At 46.7% G+C, this 12,479-nt stretch overlaps 1 protein-coding gene across 2 annotated transcripts in view; it reads right to left on the bottom strand.

Annotated features, from left to right (window-relative positions):
- The window catches only part of LOC135920203 (uncharacterized), a 29,428-nt gene that overhangs the window by 10,792 nt on the left and 6,157 nt on the right, over nt 1-12,479 (bottom strand). The window contains exon 1 of one of the 2 annotated variants that reach the window (XM_065454370.1): nt 1,255-1,545. The exons of the other annotated variant lie outside the window; for it this stretch is intronic. The gene's annotated coding sequence lies outside the window, so the exon portion shown is untranslated. Of the gene's footprint in view, nt 1-1,254; nt 1,546-12,479 lie in introns of those variants that run through there. 2 annotated transcript variants of the gene reach the window in all.

Here is a 12,479-nt window from a genome sequence, read left to right as displayed (position 1 = left end):
TTATTGAGTTACAGAGTTGTAAACTTGATAGTTTCGTTTTCTGAAAATTTGCAATTTTCGTCAATTTTTTATAAAAAATTGACGACCTAACTCAAAAATTCGAAACCAACAGTCACTAGATTTTGTTTTTCTTTTAAGTGCAGCAAACCCAGTCAAACTTGGTGCAGTGGTTGCCGAGAAAAACGAATTCTCCTTTTACATATATTTAGATAGGAGCACCCGAGCTAAAGCTTCCTCTTAACAAGTTAGCCGAGTGACGTCACGTGCGGTCTTCGTCGGCGCGGTTTTTACAGCCAGCCGCCATCGTCTGAACGTGACGTCACTCTACTAACCTGCTAAAACCAACCTGTCGAGGATGACAAGGCCGCCTTTGACGAAGATACGTCCTCCCATCGAAACGTTGGCCAGGGTTTCTGAGGCACCTTATCCATCTTTATAACCTTTATACTACAGTGTGGTACTCGATCTGCCAGCCCTCTCTTTGATCGATTTAGCATTGAAGGTTGAGTTTTAAGTTCCAGCCTTGTTCTACATCGCCATCTAGTCGTGTTATTGCTTCGTTGCAGCCAGATATGACAGATAATATTCGGCTTGACATCGTATATCCCACCCAAAAGCCGATGAATAGAAATTCGTGGCTGAATATGCACTTACGCAGCCGCGCACTTTAAGTGGGAAAGGCTAACTGGTAAGTAGAGCACGTTTCTACGCAGCACTATAGCACTAGACGATCAGTCAGTAAACAAACTCGTATAAGCGAATAGGCAGTCAATATTATTTTTTATTTTATTTTGCGAAGCGCGTTTCTACACGTTAGTCACATGTATTTCCGTGACCTCACCGCTTTGTCGGTTCCTATTACAGTCAGTGATGACGCAAAAATTTATATAAGCGTGACAGAAAAAATAAACAAAAATTAGAAGACGCTTATGTTACTTTTCTTTCTCTTTCTGTCACGAAGCGCTCTCGATTATGCCAAACCGCTTAATGGAGATTTGTGGGTTGAAGAGCGGGGAGGGGGAGAGGGAGAAGAGGTTTGGCTTCCTAGAGATAACGCACCTGTTCAGTGAAAACGCAACGCGGCGTAATGCTAATCGAGAAGCGTGCAAGTTATGTGACCGCGACCAAAAAAAAAAAAAGATCTGAACATGCAAAGAAATCGTGATAGCCGTCAGTATCTGGAAAGCAAAACGCGCTCTGAGGTTTTGTCAAGCTTCGCGAGACGTACACATCGGAAATAAGTAACCAACCAACCTGATCGAGGATTCCTCAACTGGGCGCAATTCGAGGGAGACGAGATTACGGGCCGGTCGAAAGCAGTGTAATCCGCACTGGGGCGCCCACGGTTGACGCGCTGTAACCGCGCAGGCTATCGAGGCGCGTCATGTATCGAGGCAGTCCGCTTTGTCCTCTGTCAAGAAGGCGCCAGAGGATACTGTCCCACGGCGCATTCCCTGTCAGCTGTGAGCGTTCCCAGACCGCGCTCGCTGGCGTATCGAAGTCGCGCGCAGGAGCTCGTTCGGCGTCTGCCGAGTGCCGACGTGTGTGCGCGACTGGAGTGGAAGTCGCGTGATTGTTGTTGCGAAACGAAAGATTGACTACCTATACCGGCGCGCCGAGAGAAAGTGAAATGAAGTTAGTAGTGTTTCCGGTTTTCGTAATGGGATTATCATATTTATGCTAACCCCATTTTGGTGTGGTGCTAATTACTATGACGTGACAGCTTGGTCCATTGGGTATGTGTCCATTATTGGCCAATGCATCAAAACGGGCTTGCGCCAAAAGCTTGGCCCATTGGGTATGTGTCCATTATTGGCCAATGCCTCGAAACGGGCTTGCGCCAGAAGCTTGGCCCATTGGGTATGTGCCCATTATTGGCCAATGCCTCGAAACGGGCTTGCGCCAAAAGCTTGGCCCATTGGGTATGTGCCCATTATTGGCCAATGCCTCGAAACGGGCTTGCGCCAGAAGCTTGGCCCATTGGGTATGTGCCCATTATTGGCCAATGCCTCGAAACGGGCTTGCGCCCGAACGGACCAGCAGGCTAACAGCATTCAGTGGCGCTGGGTTCCTGCCACAGAATATGTGCCCCCAGTGAACGTTTCGGTCCACAGAGTATGTGCCACTGTATACCTGCTGGGTATGTGTTGTGGTCATTCTTGGCCAATGCCACAGAATGGGTGCGTACCCGAATAGACAAACAGGGCAATGGACAAGAAGTGAAGGAGTGGGCAACCGAAGCAGCTGAGTGTGGGAAAAGAATCGAGCAAACTGGGACTTGAGAGCGCATTTGGCGAGATTGGTTCTCCTTGCCTCTTGTCCTGCTTGAGCCGGCACTGAGCGAGGAACGTTAAGAGGAAGCTTTAGCTCGGGCCCAACTCCGACGCAGTCTATTCAAATACATGTAAAACGCAAAAACGTTTTTCTGAGATAACCCCTGTACCGATTTTAATGAAATTTGTTGAATTTGAGAGAGAATGTTGAATTCTAGTGACTGTTGGAAACGTAATTTCCATTTATAGCCTGAATTTTGTTACAAGTGTCTTCAAAAATCGGAAAGTTTGAAGAAGAAAGTAGAAGCACGAAGTTTACAAATTAATAGCTCTGCATCAAGAACAAATATCGCGGTTCTGCAAACGGCATCCATTATATCATTGAAAGCGCACAAAGTCGACATGTCATTTTATATCTTACGTGAATTTGTTACGTTGTGTACGAGGGTTCTGCAAAAGTTGTATTTCCACATTGCTATACTTTTTATAGTATGTGTAACCTATCAATTTTGTCCGCTTTAGATGTACAATTATATGCAGTTCACATAATTGTGGCGTCATTTTTCATTGCTGAGTTACAGAGTTGTAAACTTGATAGTTTCGTTTTCTGAAAATTATTAGTTTTTGACAATTTTTAATCAAAAATTTACGACGATATTACGTATGCACGCTGATTATGCATAATTAGGCCAAACGAAAGAAAAGTTATTATTTGTGATAGGAAGCCTTTTTCTCTGTTAGCCCTTCTGCTATTGTTCAAACGTTATCGGGGCTGCACCCACTTCGCCTGTCTGTCACGCGACGTTGAAGAACCGCGAAAACTCACCGCGTCAAAGTGACGTGTATGCATTAAACACGCGTTAATATGCCGAACAAAGCCAATTCATTTCTGAATAGCTGGAGATCGCCCCGTTCCGAAAGGAATAGAAGATGGCTGCCCCCCGACCGCTCGGACAGTCGTTACGCGCACCTACCGGTGAGCATAGATTTATTTCCGTATAATAAACCTTTTTGCGCGGCAGTAAAGCGTTATCGAACCCTTTCGGCGTGTATACGCCGTCGCTCTGCCGACGTTTCTTTGCCGAGACCTGTTTTGGCGGCATTTTTAACGTTCCGTTGCACGCCGCCGCGATTTTCGACCAACCGCGGCGAGCTAAGGGGCTGTGGATCAAACGCAGACGCCGGCACCACCCTCTTCATCTCGTTATCCACTTTCAGTGTACTGGCTCGCCCCATCGAATCCTTCTCCACTGGGGCGTGCTCCTCGCCTCGTTTCACCCAATTGGATTTCAGCAATCCTATTCGCTTTGAAAGTTAAAAAAAAAAAGTGGTCTCCTAAAAGGGAGGAGCGCGTTTGATTGGGCTTTTCAAACAACGCTGTGGGATACCGCCCGATGCTTGCTCACGGTGCTTACATAAATTTAACCTCAGGAGATTGGAATAGTTTTACTATTCCCCATGTCATGAGTATAAACGCGTGCAAAGCTCCGCACACGGGTCGTTCGTGTTTTCTATCTCGTCCTTGTGCTTTAGCGCCAGCCTTTCTTGAGTATGGAATACCAACACGCCCAACATTCAGTATTTCTAAAGGCAAGGAGAGTGTACAAGAACAGAGAAGTTTTCAGACGAATGAATAAACGCAACAACGCACAACTAAATACGGCAAATTGGTTCTGTGGAATCCCCCAAGGTGGAAGAAGTATCATGAAAGGAAACAAATTGGACGTTGTTGAACACGGTTAAACCAAGTTTGTCAAGCGATAGCACGGTTTTGCTTGCTTTGGGAAAGCACACAGACGCTGCTCGGCGCCGTCAGCAACTACCGCATCTATCATTGACCTTTAACAGCGAAGCTGTTTATGGCTGTAGGTTCTGGTGGATCTAGTCTCCGTGGACATAGACCAACTAGTTTTCATGCGTGGGCCGATCCCAAAGATAGTGCAATACCGGGCCGAGCCGCGGCGGAGGTGAAGCAGGCGCTAAGCACTCCCTATATGTGGGCCGATCCAGAAGATAGTGAATACTGGGCCAACCCGCGTCGGAGGTGAAGCAGGCGTTAAGCAATCCCAATACGTATAGGACTATCCCCACTGACTGGAAAATCGGGAGGGTTGTTGCACTACGTAAGCCTGGTAACAAACACTGACCTTTATATTGTCCTCCCATTTCTCTAACTAGCGTTCCATGTAAAATCATCGAGCATATTTTATTTTCAAACATTGTTTCTTTGCTTGAATCAAATTCATTCTTCTCGCCTTCACGTCGCGGTTTCCGCAAGACATTCCCGTGTGAAACACAACTCGTACGCTTCACCCAACGTCTTGACGCTACCCTCGATCGTTCTTCTTTAGCTCTGCATATTTTTAGATTTCGCGAAAGCCTTCGATAAAGTATGCCATAATCTCCTTTTGTATAAGTTGCAGTTAATAAATTTGTATTCCAAACTGCCTGCATGGCTTGAATGTTTTTTACTAAATCGTTCGCAGTTTGTCTCTGTTAATAACACTGACTCTCCTCCGAGTCCTGTTTCCTCGGGTGTACCACAAGGATCAGTACTCGGCCCTCTCCTCTTTTTAATCTACATTAACGACTTACTTTCCTGCGTTTCTTCCCATATCAACTCGTTTGCAGACGACTGTGTAATGTTTCGTGAAATAGCTGGTCCTAACGATGCTATTATTCTACAGTCTGATCTTGACGCTGTGTCCGCTTGGTGTAAGATTGGTGCACGGAATTACACACAAAAAAATGCAAAGCTATGCAAAGTTATGCATGTAACTCGATCTACTGATACATTGGTTTCATATCATCTTGGCAACCTTCCTTTGGAAGTAGTGCCGTTTTACAGATATCTGGGCGTCACTATATCTTCAAAACTTCCCTGCAATGATCACATTGAATCCATAATCGCCAGCACCAACAAAACACTGGCATATCTTCGTCGGAATTTCTCACGCGCTCCTCAGGCTCTCAAACCTTTACTTCATAAAACACTAATTCCTTAGAAGTTAGAATCTGCCGCCTCTGTTTGAGACCGTTTCCATGACAATCTAATCTACTCACTTGAAATGGTCCAAAATAACTTTGCACAGTTTATTATGTCTAATTATGCTCGAACTGCAAGTGTGACTAATATGAAATCGAGTCTTGAATTACCATTACTAGCATCACGCCGTAAGATTTATCGCTTGTGTCTTTTTCACCGCACATTTCACCACCGTTCACTACACGACGATGTTATTGTGGTATCCTGTGTTGGATTGCGGTTTCGGTTTTGGGTCGTTTACGTCAGGGCGCCGCTCAGTGCCAAACGCTGTAAGTTGCCTGCTGTGTTTCCCCTCGTTGAAATAAAATGATTCTTTGCCTGGTCCCCGACTTGAGTAATCCGGCTTTTTTTCTGCGGCGCTGCGCGCCCTGGCCGTTTAGGATTCATGCCGTAGGTCCTTCGTCCGGCCGCCCCGTCGAAGCTACAGCAGTTATCTTTCCTCCCCAGTATGTATCATCACGCATTGATCACCAACATAAGGTTGCCGCTCCATGTTGTAGGACTTCTACTTTCCAGTATTCATTTTTCCCCAGGACTTGTGAGGAGTGGAAGCATCTTCCATCCGTCACTGCAGACATTACAGACCATCAACGTTTCAAGAATGTTTTAACCAACAGTAGCTAAATAGTTCTTTACCTCATGCTCGTTATTTCCTTTTGTTTGCTTGTGCTTATCTATCATGGTGAGTTCACAATGTTTTGTAGTTTAAAGATTTGTATTGATGATTTCATTTGATGATTAGAGAATTGTATTTGTATTATATTGGTGCATTACATGTATAACGTCATGTGTTGGTGTATCTTTTTACAGAGATGCTTTCGTTTTTTCTTTTTTTCCACTCCCCTCTTTAATGCTTCGACCCTGTGGGGCCGAAGCATTATATAGTGCCGTGCCTACCCACGGTAGAGGCGAAGCAGGCGTTAAGCACTCCCCATACGTGGGCCGATCCCGAAGATAGTGCAATGCCTGGCCGACCCGCGGCGGAAGTGAAACAGCCGTGAAGCACTCCTCATACGTGGGCCGATACCGAATATAGTGCTGTACCTGGCCGACCCGCGGCAGAGGCGAAGCAGGCGTGAAGCACTGCCCATACGTTGGCCGATCCCGAAAATAGTGCAATGCCTGGCCGACCCGCGGTGGAAGTGAAACAGGCGTGAAGCACTACCCATACGTGGGCCGATCCCGAAGATAGTCCAATGCCTGGCCGACCCGCGGCAGACGTGAAGCAGGCGTGAAGCACTCCCAATACGTGGGCCGATCCCGAAGATAGTGCAATGCCTGGCCGACCCGCGATGGAGGTGAAGCAGGCGTGAAGCACTTCCAATACGTGGGCCGATCCCGAAGATAGTGCAATGCCTGGCCGACCCGCGGCGGAGGTGAAGCAGGCGTGAAGCACACCCCATACGTGGGCCGAACCCGAATATAGTGCTATACCTGGCCGACCCGCGGCGGAGGTGAAGCAGGCGTGAGGAACTGCCCATAGTTGGGCCAATCCCGAAGATAGTGAAATGCCTGGCCGACCCGCGGTGGAGGTGAAGCAGGCGTGAAGCACTTCCCATATGTGGGCCTATCCCTATTAAAGTGCAATGTCTGACCCACCCCTAGTCAGAGGTTCATTCGGCCAGTAAAGGGCCCACATTCGCAGCTTCGCTGCTAATCCTTCTTCACAGAGTGGAAGGCACTCAATTTTTTCCCAATTCAGTGCTGCGCATGCGCGTACCGTCGCCCCAGCTTCATTCCAAGCTGCGCCGCCAATACCGAAGGGCAGGTGTGCGAAGTGAGTGCGTGATCCCTTGCATGGTATGGTATGAATACCATTATTTAGGTCCTGAGGGATCAGTCTGGGACTGATGCGGGCCGCCCCCACGTCGGGACAGAGAGGCCGAGGCCCTCTGCCTTCACACGGCCCTCTGCACTCCCTGTGTTGTTCCGCCAGCACTTCACTGTGCAGGATCCGCTGCCGCCACTGTTCACCTCGAGAACCATCACCGTCCAACGCCAAGCAGCGCCAAAGCATGTGTTCTAAATCGAGCAGACCCCCACACTTACTACAATAGACTGAAACTCCACAGTCCGGATTAATTTTATTCATGATGACCGGGTTAGGGTACGTTCGTGTCTGCACAGGCACGTACCCAGGATTTTTTTTCGGGGGGGGCCCACCACCTCCATCATCATAATCATCATCATCATCATCATCATCGTCGTCGTCGTCGTCGTCGTCGTCGTCGTCGTCATCATCATCATCACATTCATCATCATCATCCTGTTTTATGTCCACTGCAGGACGAAGGCCTCTCCCTGCGATCTCCATTTACCCCTGTCCTGCGCCAACCGATTCCAACTAGCGCCCGCGAATTTCCTAATTTCATCGCTCCACTTGGTGTTTTGTCATCCTCGATTGCGTTTTCCTTTTCTTGGTACCCATTCTGTAACCCTAATGGTCCATCGGTTATCTAACCGGCGCATTACATGACCTGCCCAGCTACATTTTGTCCTCTTGATGTCAATTAGAATATCGTCTATACCCGTTCGCTCTCTGATCCAAACCGCTCTCTTTCTCTCTTTTAAGGTTGTTATGCCTAGCAATCTTCGTTCGATCGCTCTTTGCGCGGTCCTTAACTCATTCTCACGTCTCTGTCCCATATGTCAGCACTGGCAAAATGCACTGATTGCACACCTTATTTTCAATAACAATGGTAAGCTTCCAGTCAGGAGCTGGCAATGTCTGACGTATGCGATCCAACCTATTTTTATTCTTCTGTGAATTTCCTTCTCATGATCAGGGTTCCCTGTGATTAATTGACCTAGGTAAACGTACTCCTTCACAGTCTCTAGTGGCCGACTGGCGATCCTGATCTCTTGTTCCTTTGTCCGGCTATTTATGATTATCGTCATCTTCTGCATATTATTATTCAACCCAACACTTACACTCTCTCTGTTAAGGTCTCCAATCATTTGTTGTAACTCGTCTGCATTGTTGTTGAATAGAACAATGTCATCGGCAAACCAAAGGTTGCTGAGATATTTGCCTCGATCTTTACTCCTAAGCCGTCCCAGTTTAATAGCTTGACTTCTTCTAAGCACGCAGTGAATAGCTTTGGAGAAATTGTGTCTCCCTGTCTGACCCATTTCCGTATAGGTATGTCCCTGCTTTTCTTGTGTAGAATTAAGGTAGCTGTAGAACCTCTGTATATATTCTTACGCGAAGGACGAGCCATTAAGACGAGAAACTATTTACAGATTATATTTACAACAACGGTTGCAGCGCTGACCGGTTAGATTCACAGCGCGAGCCCAGTTCGTTCTTCCTCCTCTTTTCTGGAGTGATGGCGCCCAGGCACCTCGTTCAAACAAATACCAAACGCATGTAGCAATATTTTTCAAGCTTTTTACGTAAGCGTTCTGTAGTCCTTGATTACGTAGTGCCTCTAGACTGCTAGTATCTCTACTGAATCATATGCATTTTCGTAATCTATATAAGCCACATAGAGAGGCTTACTGTACTCTGCAGATTTCGCGATAACCTGATTGATGACATGGATGTGATCCATTGTAAGGTATCTCTTCCTGAAGCCAGCCTGTTCCCTTGGTTGACAAAATCCAGTGTTGCCCTTAATCTATTGGACATTATTTTGGTAAATATCTTATATAATACTGGGAGCAAGCGAATGGTCCTATAATTTTTCAATTCTTTAACGTCTCCTTTTTTGTGGATTAGTATAATGTCTGCATTCTTCCAGTTTTCTGGGACCCTTGCAGTCAATATACACTTCGTATAAAGAGCCGCCAGTTTTCTAAGCAATATGTCTCCTCCATCTTTGATTAAATGGACTGTTATTCCACCTTCTCCTCCCGCTCGTCATCGTTCCATGTCTTGCAGGGCCCTTCTGACTTCATCGCTAGTTATAGGAAAGTTTCCGTATCCTGTTCATTACTGTTTCTAAGTGAGGTATCGGGACTCCTCTGGGTACTGTATACAGGTCAGCTTAGAATTTTTCCGCTGCTTTTACTGTATCTTCGAGATTCCTCATGATATTATCCCTCTTATATTTTAGTGCATACATCATGGTTTGTCCTATGCCAGGTTTCTCTTTTACTGATTTCAGGCCGCGTTCATTTTTTTACGGCTTCTTCAGTCTTTCACATCTTATGGTTTCGAATATCAGTTATTTTCGCCTTGTGGATCAGTTTTGGCAGTTCCGCGAATTGCGTAACGCTGTGCGGCCGCCAGTCCCATACAAACGCGTAGAGCGCAGGACTCTGCGATTCTAGACGTACTGCGCTCACCGAGAAAGGTTAGAAAAACACCCACATAAGCACAGCAGAGAAGTGGCTACGTGAGGCGGTTCGACCGATAACTGTAGACGCGTCATTCAAAGCAAGTAATTATTCTCCACTTCCGGCGGCGTTTTCTCTACTTCCTTTTTAAATAAAAAGATGTTGATCCATAAATATTCTCATAAACAACGGTTAACATTTTTATTATTCGCTTTTGCTTGCAGTTTGGTTGTTGCATTGGCTATCTCCCTTAGTAGATCGCTTGATTTCTCAACTCCTTGCGATTTTTGTTTCCGGTTTCCAATTTTGCACGAGAAGTTCGATGCAATTAAGGAAAAACAGACGAGGTAACTGGCGACAGTCATCTTGCTTATGGGTTTAAGGGTTATTGCAGGATTTCATGATGGACGCTCTTTCACATCATTTTATTTCCCACCTTATCTAACCCATATCACGTGTATATGGTTCCGGGCATCGGCCAGTGTCGCGGCGAGCCGTAACTCAAGGAAATAATGAAGCAAAGGGAAAAGTTAAACGCATTTGGTGTTTTCTCCGGCCGCAACTCGTTCCATGAGAGTACACACCAGCTGAGTAGCAGCCGCATCCCTCTCCAGGTCCCAGGATCAGCCTAAACAAAGAAGGTTGAACTAACAAAAGCAACAGCTATGCGCGTGACGGTTGAATAGATGGTGACAACTGAGCGCATCTCGAGTTAATCGCGCGGGTGCAGAAGCTATGAGAAAACTGTCCTTCACATTACAAGAAATGCCGATAACTACCGCCATCTAAAAGGAGTGAAAAAGGCAGCATAAGGCTGACCGATGAACAGCTGCCAAGTCTCAACATTAATCTGGCGGCGCTTTAGGAATATGTGAGGAGTGGTGGCGTGGGCGGGGAAGGGGGGGGGGGGTATGCCACTTGATTTCGGGGGGGGGGGGGGGCCCGGGCCCCCCCGGGCCCCCCCCCCCCCCCCTGGGTACGTGCCTGTGTCTGCAGAAGGCTTAGTGTAACCGCCTATGGCCTACTTAATTTAGGATGATCTGCGGCAATTTTCTGAGCTTAAGGGACTGAACAATGATTGTGCTCGTGTTTCTGAGCGAGAATATTGGTTAAAGGAATCTCTTCAGTAGTTCGTGGGAAATACTGCAAGCAGGTTTGTCGATGAAAGCAACTCCGTGAACTAACGTTCGAGCGATAGGCTCTTCGTTTGCGGCGAGTATCATGCCGGGCGCTTGCTGTACTGCCGATTGTACAAACCGCCTTGGAATGTTGAACGTATTGTACATGGTGTGGCGCATACGGTTAATTTGCAAAAATGAAATACGCCATGTTACCAGTGAGTCATCACGCGATTCTTGCTGAGTGAGGCAAGCCGGCACGACACCGTTAAAGCACGACACCAGCGCTGTGAGCATTCGAACTGCACTTGTCGCCTGAAGACTGATTCGGAAGTCTCGGCGATGTTTCAATATACCGGTATGTATATCGTAAGGCTTTCAGCATTGGCTGAAAAACGTGCTAGCGCAAGGAGGCGGAACTATAGCTGTATGGTTACGTAGGGTCAAACAAGAGGAATGTCACCACACAGCACATCGGAATGCATCGCATGAGGCCAAAGCGGCAGACTCGCGGTGCCGCATTATACACAACTCGCGAGACTTAGTTTTTTGCGGGCAAATGTAATTTTCCGCGCTTGACAAAACAACGTGTTGTATCCACTTGTGCAGAAGCTCCGCCCCTGCATAGCCACAGAAAGTTGTCCGCTAGTATAGAGGGATCACTCAGTGGAAAAGGGTCCATTGCACCACAAGACAACACACACACGCTGCTCGGCGTGGCAGCAGTAGCGAGCGAATGGACCTTTATGCCGCGTCTCGCTTCAACGCGAACTAAGCGTCAAAAGCACAGCGGATACGAAGCTACCAGCACTCGGCGCATTTTTTCCACATCACAGATTGCTTTCAAGATATGGACGCCTACGCGGCGTATGCAGTAGCCGCCGGCAGTGGCAGGCTATAGGTCACAGTTTGACCTTGGCATGAGCTTGAAGGTCAGATTTACGGAACCAGGGGTTTTCTAGATTTTGTACAGTGAGTAGGAGAGCTGTCGCTCAAAACTTGTCATCCACCGAATGTAGCACGAAGCTACAAGGGATGCCCGTACGGGTTTCTGAGAAAGAACGCTTCGCAGTTGAGGAAAAAAATTTTGTCCTGGTCCGGGACTCACACCAGCCATGGTGTGTGTCTGTTCTTGCGGCGCCCGTGTACAGCTGCGCTATTTTCCCACAACGCATTTATATACCAACTATGCCCCAAATATGAGCTCCCATCACATAAAGCAAATCAATGAATCTGTTAAATATTATTCACTATTCAATTAACAGGTCTGTGCTTTAGAGATTCCCGTAAGTTAATATTATATATTCAGGTTTTGTGTTAGACGTAATAGTTCTGCATAAACCCGCAAGGTGGAGAGAAGTAATTCATAAAGGGGAATATATATCCGCCGAGATAATGTCTCACTCAACAGCCGGGCCCAACTCGGAACGGTAGGCAAATAAAGCTTCGCTTTAAAAAGAAAGCACGATGTTTACAAGTTTGACACTTTGCACCAAATCAGATATCGCAGTTCTGTAAATTGTTTCCGTTAGAGCATGTGAAACGGTAACATTTGATAAAAGAATTTACAGCTCAAGAAATTGTTAGAATGTGTGCTAGAGTTTCGCAAAAATTCTACTGACAAATTAATGGTATACTTCAGAGCGCTGAACAACACATCAGTTTTGCACGCTTTAGGCGTGTTATTAGGTGCACTTTACATAATAACGATATCGTTTTTCGTTGCTGAGCTACATAGACCCTTTTCATCGCGCTTCCGTG

This window comes from Dermacentor albipictus, chromosome 2 (genome assembly GCF_038994185.2).
Source record: "Dermacentor albipictus isolate Rhodes 1998 colony chromosome 2, USDA_Dalb.pri_finalv2, whole genome shotgun sequence".
Lineage (NCBI taxonomy): Eukaryota > Metazoa > Arthropoda > Arachnida > Ixodida > Ixodidae > Dermacentor > Dermacentor albipictus.
The sequence above is the reverse complement of the archived record's forward strand: the minus strand, read 5'-3'. Positions and strand labels throughout refer to the sequence as shown.